Source organism: Chenopodium album, chromosome 12 (assembly GCF_948465745.1).
Source record: "Chenopodium album chromosome 12, dcCheAlbu1.1, whole genome shotgun sequence".
Classification (NCBI taxonomy): domain Eukaryota; kingdom Viridiplantae; phylum Streptophyta; class Magnoliopsida; order Caryophyllales; family Amaranthaceae; genus Chenopodium; species Chenopodium album.
In genome coordinates this window covers 8,033,473-8,055,797 of record NC_137845.1, presented here as the reverse complement: position 1 = coordinate 8,055,797, position 22,325 = coordinate 8,033,473, and the positions used below count along the sequence as shown (strand labels likewise).

General features: G+C 31.2%; 1 pseudogene across 1 annotated transcript; it reads left to right on the top strand.

The window, feature by feature from the left end:
- Nucleotides 1-8,559: 8,559 nt before the first annotated feature.
- LOC145570229 (beta-amyrin synthase 1-like) lies at nucleotides 8,560-21,969 on the top strand (annotated as a pseudogene). Its single transcript, XR_014096417.1, has 18 exons — nucleotides 8,560-8,974; nucleotides 9,562-9,739; nucleotides 9,857-9,946; nucleotides 10,026-10,221; nucleotides 10,415-10,499; nucleotides 10,569-10,735; nucleotides 10,856-11,047; nucleotides 12,447-12,560; nucleotides 12,661-12,770; nucleotides 12,945-13,067; nucleotides 13,166-13,269; nucleotides 15,578-15,632; nucleotides 15,722-15,768; nucleotides 15,877-16,020; nucleotides 17,211-17,388; nucleotides 19,895-19,972; nucleotides 20,343-20,426; nucleotides 21,823-21,969. The product of XR_014096417.1 is annotated as a beta-amyrin synthase 1-like (transcript).
- The last annotated feature ends 356 nt before the right edge of the window (nucleotides 21,970-22,325 follow it).

Here is a 22,325-nt window from a genome sequence, read left to right as displayed (position 1 = left end):
TTAGTTTTTTCCATGATAAGGGTCCATTAATAGTGTATTGAAAACCTTCCCCTTTTTACAAAATTCCGCATTCACAAGTTCTTGACACATCTAGCCAAGTTCGAAGTTGCCTTCACCCTAGACGTGAAAGAAAGAGATACGAGGCATCCAAGTAAGTTGCTTTAATTATTCTTTTGATATAGAAATCATGCTTATAATTTTATTTTAATTCCTAATATCATGTTAGGATGCCTTTATTGCTTCCTAGTATCATGTTAGGATGCCTTTATTGCTTCCTAGTATCATGTTAGGATGCTTTTATTGCTTTCTAGTATCATGTTTAGGTTGCTTCCTATTCTTTCTAATATTATGTTAGTATCATGTTAGGGATAAAGCTTTGATCATTAATGTTTAGTGACATGCTAGGATTTGTTATTAATCTTGTTAGTATCATGCTTAGGATCTTGCTAATATTATTATGCTTTATTGAGATTATGATGATGATGATTGTTGTTGTTATGTTGCTTGATATATTATTGTTATTCCTTGATCACACCTTTCTTGCTTGTTTAAAGGGAATTTGTACTTGTAATCACGCTTAGTAAGATAATTAATAATCTTGTTTATGTTAATATGATTATAATTCAAGTGATCGCCAATAATAGATTTATTTGTGCATTAATATTCAACCAACATAGATTAAACAGGTTTAGGGTTAATATATTGATTGTATGTTAGTCAGAAAGCGCACATGAATATGAGAAGAATAAAGTAGAGGCCTATTTTTAGGGCAGGTTCAATCTTTTTTAGGTTGGATTTGTACCTTCATCCCGAATATCCAGTCATGGTTCCAGACTACTATGAAGTTACCGATCTCATGGATCGTGAAGGGGTGTAACCTTCACCCTGTGAACGGTTTACAAGTTCCTAAAACTTGTTGGCGACTCTTTTACTCTAGCTTCCTTCCCTTTGGACGCCACCATGGTTAAGTGTATGATCACAGTAGGGCTCAGGTGTGGGATGCTTGAAATATTCCCTACAATACTGTGCATGGCACGGGACTTAACCTAGTTAGTAAAATAATTCTATGTTAGAGAATAATTAGATTACTAATGCTACTTAAGAGAATTTGCAAAAAATATTGTTACCATTGAGAATGTGCAATTTTACGTGGCTATCAATGAGAATTTCTCAAAAATCTATTATCAATCTCTCTAGCATCTACATAGTATAAAATTAATACAAAGAGTATGATCAAAATAATTAGAATTTTCATTAGATTTGTCATACTATGTATATTTTTACTTAACTATTTATTCTTTAACCCATAAATCATGATATATTAATGCAATTAATCTTTAGATGACAACAATTTTCATATATACTATTGAATTTATATAGGGAAATTTGTCAAAAATAAATCAATCTTTACTTGGTGAGCTTTAAATAAGCCAATTTCTTAATTATTTAAAAATAAGTCAGTTTTTATATAGGATATCTAATCTTTTCAAAATGAGTCATGATCTGGTGGTTTCGAGGTAACTAATTGTACGGTTTAGGTTAAATATGTCACTTTTTATAGTATATATGAAGTATATATATTAGAAGACTCTTGTGGGAACCTCGCCCTTGTGTAAGAACTTTTTAATACGTGAGAACGTAACAATCTCTATATTCTAAATTTTTACACATATAATAAAAGAATTTAATTGGGCGTTTTAAATTATTACACGCTTATTCTAAATTTTGAATTAGTTGTTCTAAATTTTAAATTATATGTTCTAAATTTTAAATAGTGTATTCTTAGATTTTTAATTCATATGTTTTAGATATTAATTCATACAATGTTCTAATTATTTATTCGTATATATGTTTTAAACTACTTTAACTCACATGTTCTGAATTTTACTCATATGTTTTAAATTTTAAATCTAATGTTCTTAAGTTTTCCTCAATTTTTCTAAATCTTAAATTATATTGATAGTCTATTTTATATATATTTTAATTCCCCATTTCACGGTCATATTGGTGCTTATTTGAGCTCTGCAAAGCTATTTTTATTACTAATATACGTTTTCTAGTGTTTTTGTAGATTTGATATTATTTTGTAGGAATTTGCAGATTTATGACGATTTCCGAGCTTATTGAGCCACTACAAAGTATTATAGTCAAATCGTATTTTATGATCGAGTATTTAAAGCTGAAGGTCATACTATAGAAATTTAGTTTGATGATTAAGGGATTGATTTAATGAAGAGGTCCAAGGTTTTAATATTATTATTATTATTCACGTACCAAATCATTATCATGGACCATGTGAAGCAAGGAAATAAATTGGGCCGAGGTAATTAAGCCCAAGTCAAGAAAAGGAGAATTGACAACCCAAGCCAAAGCGTATTTCCAAATTGACCAGGCCCGATCGGGGGGCTCAATGCCCGATCGGGCGAGCTTGCTTTGATCTGCTGTTTCCTTAAGTCGGTTTTGATATTTGTAGTGGGATATAAAACCCGTTTATTGGAGGAACAAGGGGGCAGTTTTTGTTTTATTAAAATTCTTTTAGCTTAGTTTTAGGAGCAGCTTTTCATTAGTACTCTTTTCCGTAGTTTTGTTAGGAGTTAGCATCTTTATTGTTTTTCATTAGTTTACTGGCACAATTTATTCACATCTTTAATAGTTCTTAGTTTCTTGAATTAAAGTAGGGGTTGACTTTAGTTTAATGTTTTTACGTAATTTGTTCTTAGTTCTCATAATTTAGCTTTCTTGATATAGTTTTCTTCCGTCTTTATTTATTCTTGATTTTGTAGTTTCATTACTTATAGTTATATTCTTGTTTCTTTGTTTTGACTACAGTTTAATTTGATTACTCTCTTATTAGTTTGTTATTATTGATTCTTAATTATGCTTTATTTAATTATGTGTGAGTAGTGTTCTTTCGAGGGTTTGTGGGGATCCATAAATAATATGAAGGGGTAATTTATTGTTGTTGACTGTCAATGCTTGATTAATTTCCTATTGATTGATGTAATGCTATGCAATTACATTAGGCCTGGTTTAATTGTATGAGTTATGTAATATTGATTCGAGATTCGAGAGATAAGAATTGATGTTTAGGCTTAGTTTCAACAGGCAGGTTAATTTATAAATGGTTAGGTCAAGATTCGAGAAATGCGATTTAATACCGGTAGATTAATTATGTCATTGTAATACGTAGCGAAATCCCTTTATGATCTGGTTAATTGATGATTGATTATTATGTTTTACCCTATAATATTATTTATTGGTGAACCTATACCCTGGGTCTTTATTAATTGATTTCTCCTTACTTTAATCTCCTTAGTTTAATTCTTTTTACAACAACAATTTGGTTACTTAATAATTTAGATTATTTTAATTAGTTAGGAATAAATTGACTTGTTTCCCTGTGGTTCGACCCTATTTCCCTATTTACTTTAGTTAGAGGACTTAGGTAAATTCTTTTGATTAGGAGATAAGACTTTATCCTGTCACATATGCTCTAAATTTTATTTATATGTTCTAATTTTTTATAAGGTTTTTAATTTTTACTCACACTTTCTCAATCTAAAATCAAGTATTGTAAATTCTAGTAAATTATTACTCATGTATTTGTTCAAAATTTTTAATCACGACTCCTAAATTTTTACTCGTATAGTCGTATGTTTAACTTTTTTACCTATGTTTATTTGTGGTCTAAACAGTGCGTCGAGAAACGTGTATAACACAATGATGCAATGGAGATTACAAAGTATATTAAGCCTCAACGTGTTTCCTATAATTGTACTCGGTGTTGAGTTGTAAATTGATGACATGTCAGTCATTTAGTATCCATGCATGCATGACATACTATTAGCTATTATCGTTGTTTTTAATCTATACTTCGTATATCTCTTAAGACTATGTTTAATTTGCCATTTTATATCATTCATGATTTTTAATTTTTCATTCGAAATGTTGAGGCTAATCCTAATTAAATTAAATTTTCGAATTAATTTCTTTACTTGTAATGTTGATTTTAAATAATGTTGAGCTATGTGTTTATAAAATTATATGGGCGATGGATGAAGGTAAATTTGGTGACAAATGGACCGTTAGTGAATGGGGGCGGAAAAAGCATCATAAGCATCATCCGACCCACCTTTGATCCACTGTCATCTCGAGTGCTGAATGAAGAAGGAAAATGAAAAGAGTAAACTGACATAGTGACATTAAAGAGGAAAGCGAAACTAGGACCTGTTCACATTTACTGAACTTATTGAAGCTTAACTGAACTGAACGGAATAGAGCTGAAATGGATATTTTATGAGAGAAGGATATTAGGAGTTGAAATGAAATGAACTGAACTGATTAAAGCTGAACTGAACTGAAATGAAAATAAGCTGAAGTGAACAGGCGTAATAGGCCCCAAGTTCACTTGATAGTGTGATACTAATTATAGAGGGATTCTTGGTAAATATCCATGTTGTATAATCATCTACAACATAGGGGTATTTTTGTCATTTTTGAAAAATTTAAATTTCAATGATATATTTCGTATACCATTAAAAAGATATATCCACCTCCAATATTGATGCTCTTAGAGTCTTAGCCTCTTAAGTATGTATTAAAGTACTGAGTAATCTTTCAAAAGAATTTTTTAAAAACAAATAAAATGAAATAAAAACCTACAGTTCTAAGCATTTAATTTAATTTAATTAATTTATTTATTATTTTCCAATATTTTTCTTTTCTCTTATTTTGAGGCCCCACAATTCCATTACAGCCGAGGCTCTGTTTCATGTCCCTTTTCTGGCCGGTAATGGATCGGACCAACTACCTATTACAAGTCGAGGTCTACTTCATTTTATTTTTTGGACAGGTAATATAATAATCTATACTAATGTCGAGTGCAACCTAGCTTATCTTATTTAATTTGATATTTATTAGGCCTTTTTTTTTATTTATTTTTTTTTTTTTTTTTTTGATAATCGATTAAAAAAAAAACTGTATCCTAAACTGACCTAAAGTGGTACTCTACTACTCTGTATTAAGTTTCCAACGTAGTATAGTTTCCTATAATCGTACTCGGCCTGTTAAGCTGGGAATTAATAACACGTCACGTCCTTTAATTGCCATGACTATTACCATTGATTTTAGACAAACTTTTAAAAAAAATCGGATGTACAATTACATCTGTTAAAAAGTTATTCTAAAATGAGCAAAAGTCACCCTAATATGAATAAAAGTTATCCTAACAAAAATAATTGTTACAAAATATTTATGCTTTATTGATAAAAGTTACCCAAAAATTGTAAAAGTGACTCTAAATTTGATAAAAGTGACCCATGATGTACAGTAAATTACTGTACACCGAATGTATACAAAAGTTACTCTTGATTTTAATTAATGACAGGTAGGATGAAAAGATATTTATGAGACATAAATAATATCCTTTTGTTATAAATATATATATATATTTTTAAAGAGCCACAAGAGCGGGAATAAGAATTGATCTCAGGATCTTTTAAAATCGGGAGAGAAGCTCTAACCACTAGAGGTATCCCTCATACCCTTACTCTCTTGACATGTACTTATGTATATATAGGATACTTATCTCATGAAGTTAGCATACATAGTTAGCTCCATGTGTTCCTTGGTCATCATTAAGCTTATCAAATATTGCAAATATTCCTTTTATATATACTCCATGTATGTTTGTCATTGATTGCTCTAGTTTTTTGCATCTTGTCTTAAGATAAAGTTGCTCTTTCTATGCACATCTTAACAAGCATGTTAGATAGAAAATCATCGATCATTAGTTAATAATCACTAAAACCTAATAGTTCAACAAAGGATAATGGAGACTATGAAAGAGAGAGGATGTGAGAGGTTATGTTTAAATTTTTAAGTATGGATGACTATGAGAATGAGGAATAAGAAGTAATTTGAGTGGTGGAATATGGGAAGAGTCAAGAGTGTAAGGTGATGGTGAAAAGTTACCAAGAATGAAAGATGCATGATGCATTTATTTTCGAATATAAAATTAATTCATTTTTACAACCATCATCATTATTATTATTATTATTATTATGATTTTTTTAATGTTTTTGCTCATAACTTATTAAAGCTTTCATCAACAAACATGTCCAAATTTAAATTCAACCTAAACAAAAAATTGAATCTCACAACAAGCTTTCAGTTTCACCCATTTAATTAAACATATTTGAGCAAAAATTTTAAATGAAAAATGTTTACAAAAGTCAGTTTGCTCACATGGTTTTATGGTCCATGAAAGCTTTGTTTGTTTCAGCTAGTAACGTCAAAATAAAGCCTTGTTCCATCAATTTAATTGAGCAATCCACAATATTTATTGAGGTTTGAATTTATCTGGCTCTTTTCATTAAAGAAAAGCTTTTAATATTTAATACGGAGTATTTAAAAATAAGAGCATCAATAATTGGGGGTATTTAATTTAGAGTGTGTAAATTGGGCTTATAAAATACATTATTTTTTTTTTTGGCAATTCCAAGCTCAATTAGTTTTGACTCTCAAGAACTAAACCACCGACCCTTAAAACCTTAAAAGAATTTTTTTTCGACATGCAAAACGAGAAAAATTTAATTACAAAACCACTTAACGTTGGGTTAACGGCAAAGACATGGTGTGTTACAAAATTGTAATTGACGGGTACCATGTGTAATATAAAAAAACAGTAGGCATAACTTGGAAAAGTCAGTTATACAAAGACACTATGATCATGTTCACATTTACTGAACTGAGCTGAATTGGATTGAACTGAACTGATTGGAGCTGAACTGAACTGAACTTAACTGAACTGATTAGAGTTGAACTGAACTGAGTTGAAATGAATATTTTATGAGAGAAGGAAATTAGGAGCTGAAATGAACTGAACTGATTGGAGCTGAACTGAACTGAACTGAATTGAAATTAAGCTGAAGTGAACATGCCCTATGTAGAAAAACCCTTTTATTATTGGACAGTTTTCAAATGGCTACAATAAAATTGTGGCCATTATATTAGATTAAATCAAAACCCTTCATCTACTTTAACTAATACAAACCGTTGATTGGGAATCAAAAATGATTTTTTAGTTTTTTTAAAATTTATTTGGTTAAAAAAACAAAAAAAGTTATATCAGTTTCTCCTTCAATACTTTGTTTTGCTTCTCTTCTGTAATCAAACATGAAACATGTATATATTTAATCTCCAATTGTTTCTCATATCAATGTCCAAGTTTCTTGATCTATTGATTGCTCCATTGATCCTTCCCCTCCTGACCTCCTCAATTCATTTGTTGGGCAAAGCTTAAAGTAAAATATGCATGACCATGAAAACCATTAATTTCGGTCAGATCTTCAATGACATACTCATGTTCTTATGATTTTTTTTTTTTTTTGGAAAAATTTGGATCAACAATTATCTCCATTGTATTTTAATTTGTTATAATCCTTTAAAATATAAATGAATAGAGAAGAATTCCAAAAGAGAGAAGATCATGGATCAAAATATTGAAGGAGAAACTGAATCAAAGAACGTGTTTTTTTGGTCAATTATCCTATATTATATATATATAACTGAATAATTATCTAAATCAACATTTAATATTAAGTCAAAAAAATTAATGGTATCTAATATAATGACTACAATTATATTGTAGCCACTCAAAAGTCATCCTTTATTATTATTTTATAGTTTCTCAAAAAATCATTATTATGCGTTAGATTAAATTTTTCAAAAATTATATTTGAATTTTAGATAGTAGGAGACTAAGGGTCTGTTCTTATTGACTGAACTGAATTGAACTGAAATGAACTGAACTTATTAGAGTTGAACTGAACTGAACTGATTAGAGCTGAACTGAACTGAACTGAACTGAACTGAACTTATTAGAGTTGAACTGAAATGAATATTTTATAAGAGAAGGAAATTAGGAGCTGAACTGAAGTGAACTAAATTTATTATAGCTGAACTAAACTGAACTTATTAGAGCTGAACTGAACTGAATTGAACTGAATTGAACTTATTAGAGTTGAACTGAACTGAACTGAACTAAACTGAAAATAATCGTATGAGAACAGACCCTGATTATGACTTTTTTATAACGTGAAAAAAATGAGCTGATTATATTATTTCTCATTAAAATAATATTTTAGTCATAATGTTTCCGGATGTTAGTTGTTGTCACTTGTGGCCGAACTAATTATACGGCTTTAATATATGTTAGTTGAAGTATATACGTAGTAATGTAGTATATAATAGGTTATAAAGTGTTTTAGTGATTTAACATAAAAAAAATATGATTTATATCAAATCCAGAATTCCATATTACTTCCTTTTTTTTTTTACTTGATCTGTTTATTTTATTACGATTGTCAATGTAAAATTTTAACGATCAATAACTTTAATTTTTCACAAGTAAAAATTATAAAAGTTATATATTATGATAGTACTTATTGAGACGAATTCAAAAAGACCTCACATGAATATATTTTTCTTTATATATTATTCACAAAAGACGGTCAAAGGAGAAGTGGTAAATAGTGTAAAAGTCAAAGCGGATCAAGTAAAAAAGAACGGAGAAAGTATATAAAGTAGTTTATACTCTTTATAGTACGAAAGTATTAATTATGTAGTTATATTTCTTATCCAATCCATAGTACCAAAGTTGGAATATAGGTTACAAAAGGTGTTAGGTTTTTGCCTTTGCACTAGACTTTGCTCGAGAAAATTTTTGCAAACACTAAAGTCAGGATCATAAGATGTGGAGATTAAAGGTAGGAGAAGGTGCAATTGACCATTATTTATATAGCACTAATAACTTTGTTGGGCGCCAAACTTGGGAGTTTGATCCCAACTATGGCACCCCCGAGGAAAGGGAGGAAGTGGAGGAAGCACGACGTAACTTTTACAACAATCGCTTTAAAGTCAAGCCTTGTGGTGATCTCTGATCTCCAGGTTTTTATTTTTTATTTTTCTTATGGTGTGCAAACATGCCCTCCTTTAATTATTGAACTTAATTGTAATGTGATTAACTCATGTCATAAATTTGCTCGAACAATGATCATATAATTAGAAAATGTATGACGTTCTAGTTTGAAAATGAAAAATATTACGGATTGGAGTATAGTTTATGCATATGTAACATCTAACAAGAGAATATGTTTATGATACTCGTTGTTTATTATTGTTTTTTTTTTTTTTTTTTTTTTTTTGATGACAATCAAGTAAGCAAAAACAGGGGAGATACAAACTAGCTACCCTTCCTTGCTGCAACGGCAAGGTTATGGGCCTCTGCTACCTTACATCTCTTTACTTTCTTATTGTCGTTTATTATTGTTGTTGCTTAGTATATTGGAAGTCGGAAATATGTTTATTATTGTTGTCGTTTATTAGGATTTTTTACAATTACCACCTGCAATTGTTGCTGTTTTAGCCATTATCAGCTACAATTTTTTTTATTTTTTTTGAATTTTATCACCTATTATTTTTTAAAACATCAAAACTTCTCACCTCTCAACTCAAATAACCACTAATCATGCAATTAATTATTGAACCATAGTTCCTAAGGGAGAAAAACTTCAAGCAAACAATACCTCAAGTGAAGGTGGAAGAAGGGGAGGAGATCACATACGAAACCGCAACGACAACATTAAAAAGAGCAGTGAATTTATTTACAGCCCTGCAGTCTGAACATGGCCATTGGCCTGCTGAAATTGCTGGCCCTCAATTTTTCCTCCCTCCTTTGGTTAGTCCCTTAACAATATATTTCTCATTTATGATGTAATTGCGTCATTTTATGACAAAGTTTTCAAGAGTTCGTTATAATGTAATAACATCTATATGTACATGTAATGTCATGCAGGTTTTCTGCTTATACATTACAGGGGATCTAAATTCTGTTTTCGGGCCAGAGCATCGTAGAGAAATTCTTCGAAACATCTATTATCATCAGGTCGGTGTTGGTTTGAACATGGATATAAATTAAATTTCTTAAGAAAATAATGGACTAATCATAAAATTTATTATAATAGAATGAAGATGGAGGTTGGGGGTTGCATATTGAAGGACAGTACCATGTTTTGTACTGCACTCAACTGCATTTGTTTGCGAATGCTTGGAATCGGACCTGATGAAGGCGATGACAACGCTTGTCCTAGGGCTCGTAAATGGATCCTTGACCATGGTACCGTTACTCATATCCCTTCTTGGGGAAAAACTTGGCTTTGTGTAAGTCATATAACATAATTTTGTTAAGTCATAACTTGAACAATACACTTAAAAAATACTTTCTCCGTTTCATATTATTTGCAACGATTTGACAAAAACTAGAGAGAAAAAATGTCTAATCGTTGCAAATAATATGAAACGGAGGTAGTATATGATTAACTAATAACATACATGTTTCTACATACCATTGTAGATACTCGGTCTGTTTGATTGGTTTGGAAGTAATCCAATGCCGCCTGAATTTTGGATCCTCCCGTCTTTTCTCCCTATGTATCCAGGTATTATATAGTATCCTGTAATTTCTTAAATATTTTGGTATTGCAATTAACTTGATGTAATACATGCAGCAAAAATGTTGTGCTACTGTCGAATGGTTTATATGCCGATGTCATACTTGTATGGGAAGAGATTCATAGGTCCAATCACACCTCTCATTAAACAACTTAGAGAAGAACTCTACAACGAACCATTCGAGCAAATAAGTTGGAAGAATATGCGCCATTTGTGTGCACCTGTAAGATCTATCATATAGCCCAGCCTTTTTAACTTTCGATATACACATAGGTAATATTGTTAGATTTGTTACAACTTACAATAATCAAACTTATTACTATATATTGTGATTAAACAACAGGTGGATCTCTACTACCCTCATCCATTGATTCAAGATTTAATGTGGGACGTTCTTTACATCTTTACGGAGCCTATCCTTACTCATTGGCCTTTCAACAAACTGATTCGAAAGAAAGCACTAGAGGTTACAATGGAACACATTCATTACGAAGATGAGAACAGTCGTTACATAACCATCGGATGTGTTGAGAAGGTACATATGCTAATAATGTACGTGTAGCATGGGTGTGATGTACTACACGAATTAAAATTAGTACTTTCTTCTTGTTTTAATAAGTGTTACACTTTTAGCGGCACATATGTTTACGCAATTAAGAGGTAAGTGGGATAGTTACAGTATTAAAAAAGTGGAACGCTAAATGTCGTGATTTTATATACTAACGCCCATATTTTAATTTGAACAGTACATTTTGCCCTTCTAATTTTCTTTTTTAACACTAAACGAAGAGACTTTATATTATAGGCCTAAAAGGCGTTAGAGAGTTAAAACAACAAGAGTGAGCTAGCTCAAAGACATCCACAACGACTAAGGAGATAGCAGGAGTGAGCTTTTTCCTCCATTGAAGCATGCTCCATTAAAGTACGCTTACTCCGTATGAGTTTTTTCTTTCATTGAAGCACCACCATCTCCCCACCAACCACTAACCCGATCGCCATTGCCATCACCATCACTATCTCTTCACCAATCACCACCACTAACACCGACAGACACCAAGCCCACCACCACCATCAGGAAAAAAAAAATTTAAAAAAAAAGAAACGCCCAAATAATTTGTAACCCGCAGGTGGAAACGGGTGGATTTTTCGTTCCCACCTGCAGGTTACGAAATATCTAGGCGTATCCACCAAAACGCCTAAAGATTTCGTAACTTTCAGGTGGCAACGAAAAATTTAGGCGTTTCCACAATGACACGTTAGGTTGCGAAATTATTGGGCGTTTCTTGGCCACCATCAGAAACTCCTCCGCACCCCCACCTTGGCCACCTAGCTTCTCTGCCGTCAAATGCTTCAAACAAGTTTTGAGTATTCATGTTGTTAATTAAGGATTTCCAGAGGTCCAAATTTCAATCAGATAATGTTGTGATATTGATTGTTGTTATGATGTTATCTATTAATTTTGTGATATTGATTGTTGTGACACTTTGGAATTATATAATTTATTACTATATTAGAATGATTGAATGATTTTGTGTTCATTGGTTGAAAGCTTTTGATGGAGAATTAAGAGGTGATGGTTGGATGAGAGTGAGAAGGAGAGGAGGGGAAAAATGGTCCATTTACAATTTTAAGTTGAAAAATGCAGACATTAGTATGTAGAACGAGGGCGACATTTAACAACACCCAAATTATAAAAGAAATAGTGAGATTAATAATTTATTATAAAGTAATGAATGTGAGAGGAAAAAAATAATAGTGAATTTGGATGGGACCATGAGATGAGAGAGATATAATATTAAAATGTAATTTTTTGCCAAAAAAGAAAGTGTAACGCTTATTAAAATACGGTCGTATTTGATAAGTGTAACATTTATAAAAATACGGAGGGAGTATTTACAATATGAAATATTGAACCAATGCTTCGAATTTTGTAGGTATTATGTATGTTAGCTTGTTGGGTGGAAGACCCTAAAGGGGATCATTACAAGAAACACCTTGCTAGAGTCCAAGATTACATTTGGATTGCTGAAGATGGATTAAAAATGCAGGTAATTTATATTATTCAAAGGGTTTTTTTTTTTTTAATTTGAATATACACTTTTATGTTACATGCAATATTTTTTAAAATTATATGTTAAAAAAATGCAGAGTTTTGGAAGTCAAGAATGGGATTGTGGGTTTTCCGTCCAAGCATTGCTAGCTTCTAATCTTAGCCTCGACGAAATTGGACCTGCCACTTCTTCATTAAAGAGTCACAAGTAAACCTTTTTCTCATCGATCAAGTGAAATTTTCATGAGTATATGGTGATTAAATTTATACCTTGGTGACTAATGTCGCATTTTTAAATAATTATAAATGGATCATAAGATTATAAGAGTATGCATAAAATAAAATATGATACTTTATAATGCAACATATTTGATTAAAATAGGTTAAGGACAATCCATCCGGCGACTTTAAATCTATGCACCGCCATATCTCGAAAGGATCATGGACTTTTTCCGATCAAGATCACGGTTGGCAAGTCTCTGATTGTACTGCTGAAGGCCTCAAGGTAAGACCCTTAAACAAGAACAATCTTTTGTAAAAGAAAAACATAATAAAATTAAAATTGCAATTAACTTGGATTATTTCTTTTGTATTATTGTATAGTGTTGTCTAATGTTATCAACAATGCCCCCGGAAATTGTTGGAGAAAAGATGGACCCTGAGCGACTTTATGATTCCGTCAATGTCTTGCTTTCTGTTAAACGCGGGCCTGGGCCGCACCCGCAAACTAAGAGAGAGAGTTCACTTCAACAAGTCCAAGGAGGTTCCATCCCAAAACCATATGGCAATAGGAGGAGTAGCCCCTTAGCCTTGTAAAGTGTTTGATTCTCTCTTCTTCAACCAATGTGGGACACTTACATGTGGTGACACTTGAGAGGTTTATTCTTCAACACTCCCCCTCACATGTAAGGTCCCTTTAACTCAAGGATCACTTGATCCAATTCAATTTGGCCCAGAATACTTAATGCCATTAAAGGTCCCAAACTTTGGGCCTGGCAATATACTCAAACCATTAGTGGTCCCATACCGTGAACCTGGCTCTGATACCATGTTAAACGCGGGCCTGGGCCGCACCCGCAAACTAAGAGAGAGAGTTCACTTCAACAAGTCCAAGGAGGTTCCATCCCAAAACCATATGGCAATAGGAGGAGTAGCCCCTTAGCCTTGTAAAGTGTTTGATTCTCTCTTCTTCAACCAATGTGGGACACTTACATGTGGTGACACTTGAGAGGTTTATTCTTCAACACTTTCTCTACAGGTAGGAATCGTTGCTATTGTTGCTCCAGCTATGTTTATAGATAATCACCGCGCATATTATTTTGAAGGAAAATTTGTCAAATTGGTCCTTTTAAGTAGTCGAATTTATAAGAAAGGTTTATATATATATATATACACACACACACATAAAAGAGAAAAAAAAAGGTCTTTATATATCGGTAAAACAAGTTCTTTGACCAAATTCCAACGATTGGCTTTATTTTAAGCCATTGAGCATTGACCGTCACATTAACGTGACTTTAACAATTGGGAGGGGACTCAAACCTAATCACTCATAACTGATCCTCGTATCTGGAATAATCCAAAGGGTAAATCGGATGAAACACAAAAAAAAACATTTTAACGTGACTTTGCTAACACCCCCACCCCCTCCCCTCCCCTCCCCTCCCCTCCCCTCTTCTCTTTTGTCTTTGTCTCCATTTTCTCGCTTTTCACTCCAATTTTGAGTATTAGAAATACAATTCATTTCCTCATTTAAGAAAAATTTTAATCAACAAAAGCTACCTCTTTAAGGAAATTTAAACATAAATTATAGGTAAGGGATAATGGATGAGGAGCACACCCCCATTGATCTTCTTGATCAATTTAACTTGTCAATCAAAATGGCTCTTTTGTAAATAAAGTGAACAGCAAACGTCCACATAAGGGGGGCTATGAATGCTGGTACTTAGTCACCTGCTGAGTAGGTAGGAAGCGATTTAACGTGCGTTAGTTTGTTGTAGCAAGTGGCGTTAGTCTTGTAGCCGAGCGTCAACGTCAAGTTCTTATCCCATATATTTGTCTTATTTATATCCACATATCATGTGGAATTCAAAAATCCACACTTCCTTCTGCTCCATTGTTAGTTCTAGCAAGTGATCTCGCAACGAGAAGCTTGATGTGAGTGAATTGTATCGAATCAATCGGGTTGTTGGGTAAGTCGAATACAAATTAAGTTTATTTTTTATTTTAAATTTGATTGATTTCAAAAACTTTATTGATCCTCACACAAAAATGTAAGCAATTTAGTTAGATAATAATGAATTTATTTGATTTATATCATCCTTATTAACAAAACGATTCAACTACTCGTATAGGCACCCAGATATGTAATTGATTTTTTTTTTATTCATAATAACAAATAATTTTTTTTTAAACACTGGATTAAATACGTCTATAAAATTATTAACCAGAATCTGAGTTATAAAAATTGGTATAAATAAAACACAAAACCAAATCTGAATAATTAAAAAAATAATTTAAACACATCAAGTAATAGTTTTATAAAATTATTAACCAAATTTGACAATAAAAAATTGGTCTAAATAAAACATAGCAAAGCCCATATATACACAATAAAAGTCAAATATAAATGAATTGGATTACATAATGCTTTTGCTTCACAATTTAAAGTGGGTTAGGTGCATTGATGATTTATGGGGTATGGGTCATAGGGTAGATGAAGACATAACGGACAAAATTGACGTAACGGTGCGAGACATAAATTTGGAAAACGTTGTTACTCAGCAAAACACACGTAGACGTGCATGTGTGGCAAGGTTGCTGAATCAAAATACGTACAATTACCCAAATGCCCCAGGTTTAATGATGGAAAAGACGATTTTACCCTGTTGATTGACAAAACAAATTGATCAACTTGTATTTTGCCAATGGATAAGATCTAAACCCGTATTTTCTTGCCATGTTGGCTCTTGAGTCTCATATTATAATATATTGTCAAATTATTTATTTTCAGAGTAAAAATGGTGGGCTAGCTGTTTGGGAACCAGCAGGAGCTCAAAAATGGTTGGAGGTGAGCTTATTGAGTATTTACATTGTTAAACTATTTTTCTATCATTATAAATGAACTTATTGATAAAAATTTATTTGTACAATCTCTAGGTTCTTAACCCAACCGAATTTTTTGAAGATGTTGTCATTGAGTATGAGTGAGTGTTACTCGTAATATACATTTTACTCCAATTTCTGTGTTATTATTAATACAAATATTTTTTGCAAAGGGTAAACAACTAACAAAATTAAACTCTTATAATTAGGTACGTAGAATGTACAGCTTCAGCAGTTCAAGCTTTAGTTTTGTTCGAACAGTTATATCCAGGACATAGAAAGAAAGAGATCGACAATTTCATCGTAAATGCGGTCCAGTACATTGAGAGAACCCAATATCCTTGTGGTGGATGGTATGTTATGACTTCTAATTATGTACGAGTACCATTTATGTATTACAGAGTTTAAAATTTTATGGTAGTCAATCTTAAAATAACTACCATTATATTCTTGTCAAAAAAAAAAAAAAAAAAAAAAAAAAAAAAAAAAAAAAACCCTACCATTATATTATCTTTTTATTAACAATAGTCATTTGAAAAATGACTACTGTATTATTTTTATGATATATAATATGATTGATTCATTTTTTTCACGTTATTAAATGGTCACAATTAGTCTTAGACTCTGTTCATTTCACCTTAAAAAAATAATTTCAGTTCAGTAAAAATAAGTTTAGTTCAGTAAAATTCAGTTTTCTTAAAGAAGAATTATAATAGAAAATCAGTAAAAATGATTTCAGTTCAGCAAAAATAATTTCAGTTCAGTAAAATTAATTTAAGTTCAGTAAAAATAATTTAAGTTCAACAAATATAATTTTGTTTCAGTAAAAATAATTTCAGTTCTGCAAAAATAAGGTGAACTGAACGGGGCCTTATAATATCTATAACGTAATTATAAATTTTGAAAATTTTAATCCAACATAAAAATAAATTTTTTTTGAGAAATTATAAAATAAAAAATAAAATTGCATAAATGAAAATTAAAATTTGATAAATTAAAAAAAATTAAAAATACTATTTAATAGCATTAATAAATTAATATTTCCTCAAAAAAAAAAGTAATATAATTAATTAATTGGAAAAAATATATCAAGTGGTAGTCATATTTCAAACGACTATTATACAATAAAATTTTCAATAATAATTTTATACTATTTATTTTTTTATGTTAAATTTAATTATAAATTTTTTTTCATATTTTTAAAAATTTATGTTTTATTTTTTTGTATCTTTATTATTAATAAATGAATTATTGTTTAATTTCAGTAATAATAAAAAGTGAATTTTGAAAATTTATTTAGAAAATTATTTTAAAAATTAAAAAATTATTTCATAATTGATAAATAAATTTTAAAATTAGATATAATTTTGACAGTAAACATGTATCAAACTTAGCTAATAAAAAATTAATATAATAACAGTCATTTAAAAAAAAAAAAAATCCGTAATAGTTTGTGTATGCCATGCATGCGTTCTTAATTTCTTATAGATAATAGTTATGCGAAGTACTCTATATATGATCAATGTCACAATATGTTTTGTAGGTATGGAAATTGGGGGATTTGTTTCACATATGGAACATGGTTTGCTCTTGGAGGCCTAGCCGCTGCTGGAAAGACGTACTATAATTGTGCTGCTATTAGAAAGGGTGTTGAATTTTTGCTTACAACACAAAAGGAGGATGGAGGTTGGGGTGAGAGTTATGTTTCATGTCCCAAAAGGGTAATTTTTTTTTTTTTTTTTTAATGCATCATTTGATATTTTGCACTATTTATATGTTATCTTTAACTTAATATTGTACAATCTCTAAATCCTGTTTTATTTTTAAAAGTGCACTTCTAATCTAATCTAATATATATATATATATATATATATATATATATATATATATATATATAAAGGGGAGTTTTTTCCCGAATTTTTAGAGAGCCACGTAGAATTTAATTTTTCCAGTGTGCCACGTAGGATGATAAATTTTATTGGTAACCAATTAAATACAAGATTATTAATTTCTTTTAGAATTAAATAATTTAAATAACACGTAAGCAAAATTGGCGAATGAGATTTTCCAGTTTAAATTAATTAAATTTAAAATATTATCTTTTGATATCAGAAATTATATCTAAATATATAACAAATTTTAGCACATAAATATTATACAAAAAAATTATTTTAAAAAATTCAAACAAACCGTACATCGCACGGGTTTCATCTAGTAATAACTTAATAGTGTACAATCTCTAAATCCTGTTTTATGTTATGCCTCGACAAGTGTGAACAATCAAGTGATGCATTAAAAAAAAAAAGTACTAATCTATCATGCATATGAATGTAGAGCTTTGACTATTAATAACTTTATATTCTTTATCAAATAAAAAATTAAAAAAAAGTTATATATTATGATAGTATTTATTAAGATGGATCTAACTAGATTTCATACGAATATATTTTTTCTTACATATGATTTATAAAACACGGTCAAAGGAGAGATATTAATTAAATTGTGTAAAACAAGTCCAAGTGGATCAAGTAATTAAAAAGGACGGAGAAAGTATGTACTCCCTCTGTTTTTTGTATTTGCATCAGTTTGACCAGCACATTCTATTAGTAAAAATTATAACAAAATTATATTATGAAACTAGACATTATGACTAATCTAATGGTATACGAAGTATTATAATAACATTTATTTATTTTATAGAAGGAGCGATTTCTATAGATAATGCTAAAATGAAAATTAATTCCGTATATACGTTGCTTTTAAAACTATTTATCGTGATACTGTACACGTAGGCTCGGCTTTTTGGTTCGTTTTTTGCTAGTAATAAACCGTTAATAACAATAGCGGTTCTAGATAAATTAGAACCGCTAATGGTATTAGAGGTTCTTTAAATAAAACCTCTAATGGTATTAACGGTTCAATCTGAACAACCTCTAATACCATTAGAACCGCTAACGGTATTAGAGGTTCTTTAAATAAAACCTCTAACGGTATTTGCGGTTCTATCTGAACAACCTCTAATAACATTAGCGGTTCTATTTGAAGAGTGGTGATTTAATTCCCGCACATGGAGGTTCGGTCGACGGCGGCCACAATAGCAGGTGGTAGGTGGCCGGTGATTAATCTTTTCCCGACAATTTGGAGTAGTAGGTAGAGCTTTGGAGTATTGGGGTTATAATTTTATCACTGAAGAAATATAGGAGTGTCTGTGCCTTTTTTTTTTTTTTTTTTTTTTTTGGAGGAAGATGAAGACTTCATATAATACAATTGTCCGTGTATATTTTAAGTGAAAACCGCTACTAACATTATTTCAGTAGCGGTTCTTTTTTAAAAACCGCTATTGTTAGTAGCAATTTTTAGCCTCAAATAGCTAAATAATATACAAACCTCCACTAATCTTACTTGTACGATATCACGGGAAATAGTTTTAAAAGCAACGTATATACATAATTAATTTTCATTTTAGCATTATCTACGAAAATCGCTCTTATAGAAGTGAAAAAATTATATCAACCATATTATGTGAATAATGTAAAAATTAAAGTGATGCATTTAAAAAAAAAAAAAAAAAAGGGGAGTACCATTCACCATCTTACTTCAATGTGAAAATCTGTCACAAGTCATTACTTCAATGGTACGATTGGAATTGGAATTGAAATTGGAATTGGAATTGGATTTTTATACTTAATTAGGTTGGCTTACTTGGCTAGGGCCATCAAAGTGGAATTGGATTTTTATATCACTGATGGCTCTACATACTTAACCTGTTGATATCTTTACCGATATCAGGCCAATAAACGCAAAATATTTCATGGTATCAAGTATCAACATAAGTCTATGTTAGTACTACGTATTAAAATAATATCATCTTGTATCATGAATTCATGATAATACCAACCAACATTATTAGAATCTTCTAGAACTTGAGTTATAATAGCCCAAGAAATTCTCCTCCTATTACAAGTAGGGGTAAATTAGGAATCCCCTCAGGGTAGAAAACGAACTCCTTTCACAGGGGTGAAAGTCTGAAATAAGGTCCTCCAACTAGTAGGCTAACCATGGTTCTCCTTTGTGAGTTATATATATAAGTAGACTATACTCTATACTTGATGGCAAAGTTTGATATTTCCTCTATTTTTTTAAGTTTTTTTTTTTAAGTTTTTTTTTTTTTTTTTTTTCATTCGTTAATTCAATCTTTAACTACAATTTGATTTTGGTAAATTACAGGAATTTGTGCCAATAGATAGGAAATCCAATTTGGTTCAGACCGGATGGGCTTTAATGGGTCTACTTCATACTGGACAGGTATCATCGTATGTTTGCTAAAGTGTTACTATTAGTATTATGTGCAAATCAATAACACATCATGTGGAATGCTACTAAACCGTTTTGAATTAATTGCAACACTAAATTTGGAACATAGTACAGTATAAGAAAAAACTTAGGGTGGAGATAGTATATTTTTACATGGCTATTATTATTATACGCCGGATCATGTAGACAGGAATATACCCCCTTAAGGCTACGCTTAACTTACCATTTGCAAATTATTAATTTTCAATTTGCATATTTATTAATTTCCCATTTGCATATTCATTAACTTCCCATTGAAGATGTTTAGGTAATATGAAGTAGCATGTTAAATTAATTTGTACAATTTCCTAACAAACATCAGGCGGAGAGAGATCCAACTCCTCTACATCGTGCAGCAAAGCTTTTGATCAACTCACAACTTGAAAATGGCGATTTTCCTCAGCAGGTAACATAATTCATCTCCTACTAAAAAACCATTAGTTTCAATTTCGCTCTAATATTAAATGTGAGGAAATACAAGTTAATAACTGATATCAACTTGGATTGTTGATATCAGGGGCAATACGGTCTTTTAGGCAGTTTAATGAAGGGCACAATGGTCCATGCGAATAAACCCAAGTAATTTCCCGTTCTATTAGCCCCGTTCTAAAAGTGTTGACGGGTAGCAATGTATTTGACGGAGGAAACAGTGTTAACCCACTTAATTCCACCTTCCCACTCGCCATCCACCACCTTCAACGGAGAGAACAGTGTTAACCCATTTAATTCCACCTTCCCACACGCCATCCACCACCTTCAACCATAACCTAAGCGTAGGATCCTAATCGGAACAAAGGACTAGATCCGTCAATTTTTTCAAAGGAAATCCCAAATTCAGCGAGTCGCGGATCTACCTTTTCCCAGAATCGGAGTGAGGTTCATATTCAGATCAAACCTACCACAACAAATTCAGCTCAGCTTTTTCTATTGGGTTTTATGTTTCTTGGAAAATTGGTAGTATTAAATCAGGAAATTTGAGCACAAGCAGTCTCTTAGATGCGTTGTTGGAGTAAAATTAATCCACAATTTTTCTGGAAAAGGGGATAAATAATTTAATATAATGTGAACCTATCAGCTTCTATTTCGACAATTTTACTTGAATTCGCCCATTCCAGAACTGTAGATCTAAGGCATTTACTGTAGACAACCCCGAATGAGAGGTATTCTGATTTCAATTGAATGAGAAGGTGACAGTGTGCCGGATTACGCAACACCATCGTCTTCACTGATCATCTTTATGTTTGGTTCCGTCTCGTTTATGGATTCTCTCTCTTCGTTTATGGTTTGCTTATCTCTCTCTACAAGTCTTTGACTGATGGTTTCTCTCTCCTCCTACCACAAGTCCAAAATTTCCTCTCCTCCTACCACAAGTCCAAAACGGAGTCCAAATCACAGTGCTACTATTTTATTATTACTTTTTACAAAAGTGGCATGATATTAACAACATTTGTTTATAACAGATATCAATGGGTTGTGCCTCATTAAATGTCTTACAAGTTACATACAAATATACAATGCAAAGTGTTTATTGATACAAATATACAATAATATCCTTTGTATGGTACTGTAATTAATTTATTTTTGAGGAAGACCTCCTAGTGCAATGGCCAAATTAAAGGGTCGCCTACTCGCCTCATCTCATCCTTAAGGTGCGAGGTCTGGCCTTATCGGGAACAAACCCCCTCTCCTTACCCCAGGCATGTATTGTGGTAGGAGCACCCTTCAATTGGGGCCCATTTAACCTTATTGTATAAAAGAAAAATTAAATTTATAGTATTATTAATCTTATGTTTAAATAACAGGAAATTACAGGGGCGTTTATGAAGAATTGCATGTTACATTATCCAATGCACAGGAGTATTTACCCAATGTGGGCACTTGCCGAATACAGAAACTGCGTTTTATTGTCTTCTATCAATTGCTAGCAAGCTAGAAAGGTTTAAATAATTTTGGGAAATTCTCTTTGATAACACTGTACTTTTTTAATTTTCTCAATTGTACATTGTAATATTTTTTATTATCTTCGGTAAACTTTAATTAGGTATAATAATCCAATGGTGACCTTCATAAAACAATTAAGTAAATGCTTAATCATGGTTAACATTTTTTTTAAAAGCTGAAATTCATAAAATGCCCTTACTTAATTCACTCAGACAACTACATAACAACAAAAAACCCACATCCTTTCTCCACCAGCCTACCCCTTTTCCTATTGCTTACTAAAAAAAATAAAAAATAAATAAATAATTTGGCCTGCCCTATAATAATTTTCTTTGAGTTCATGCTCCACGAGTATGTATTCTAT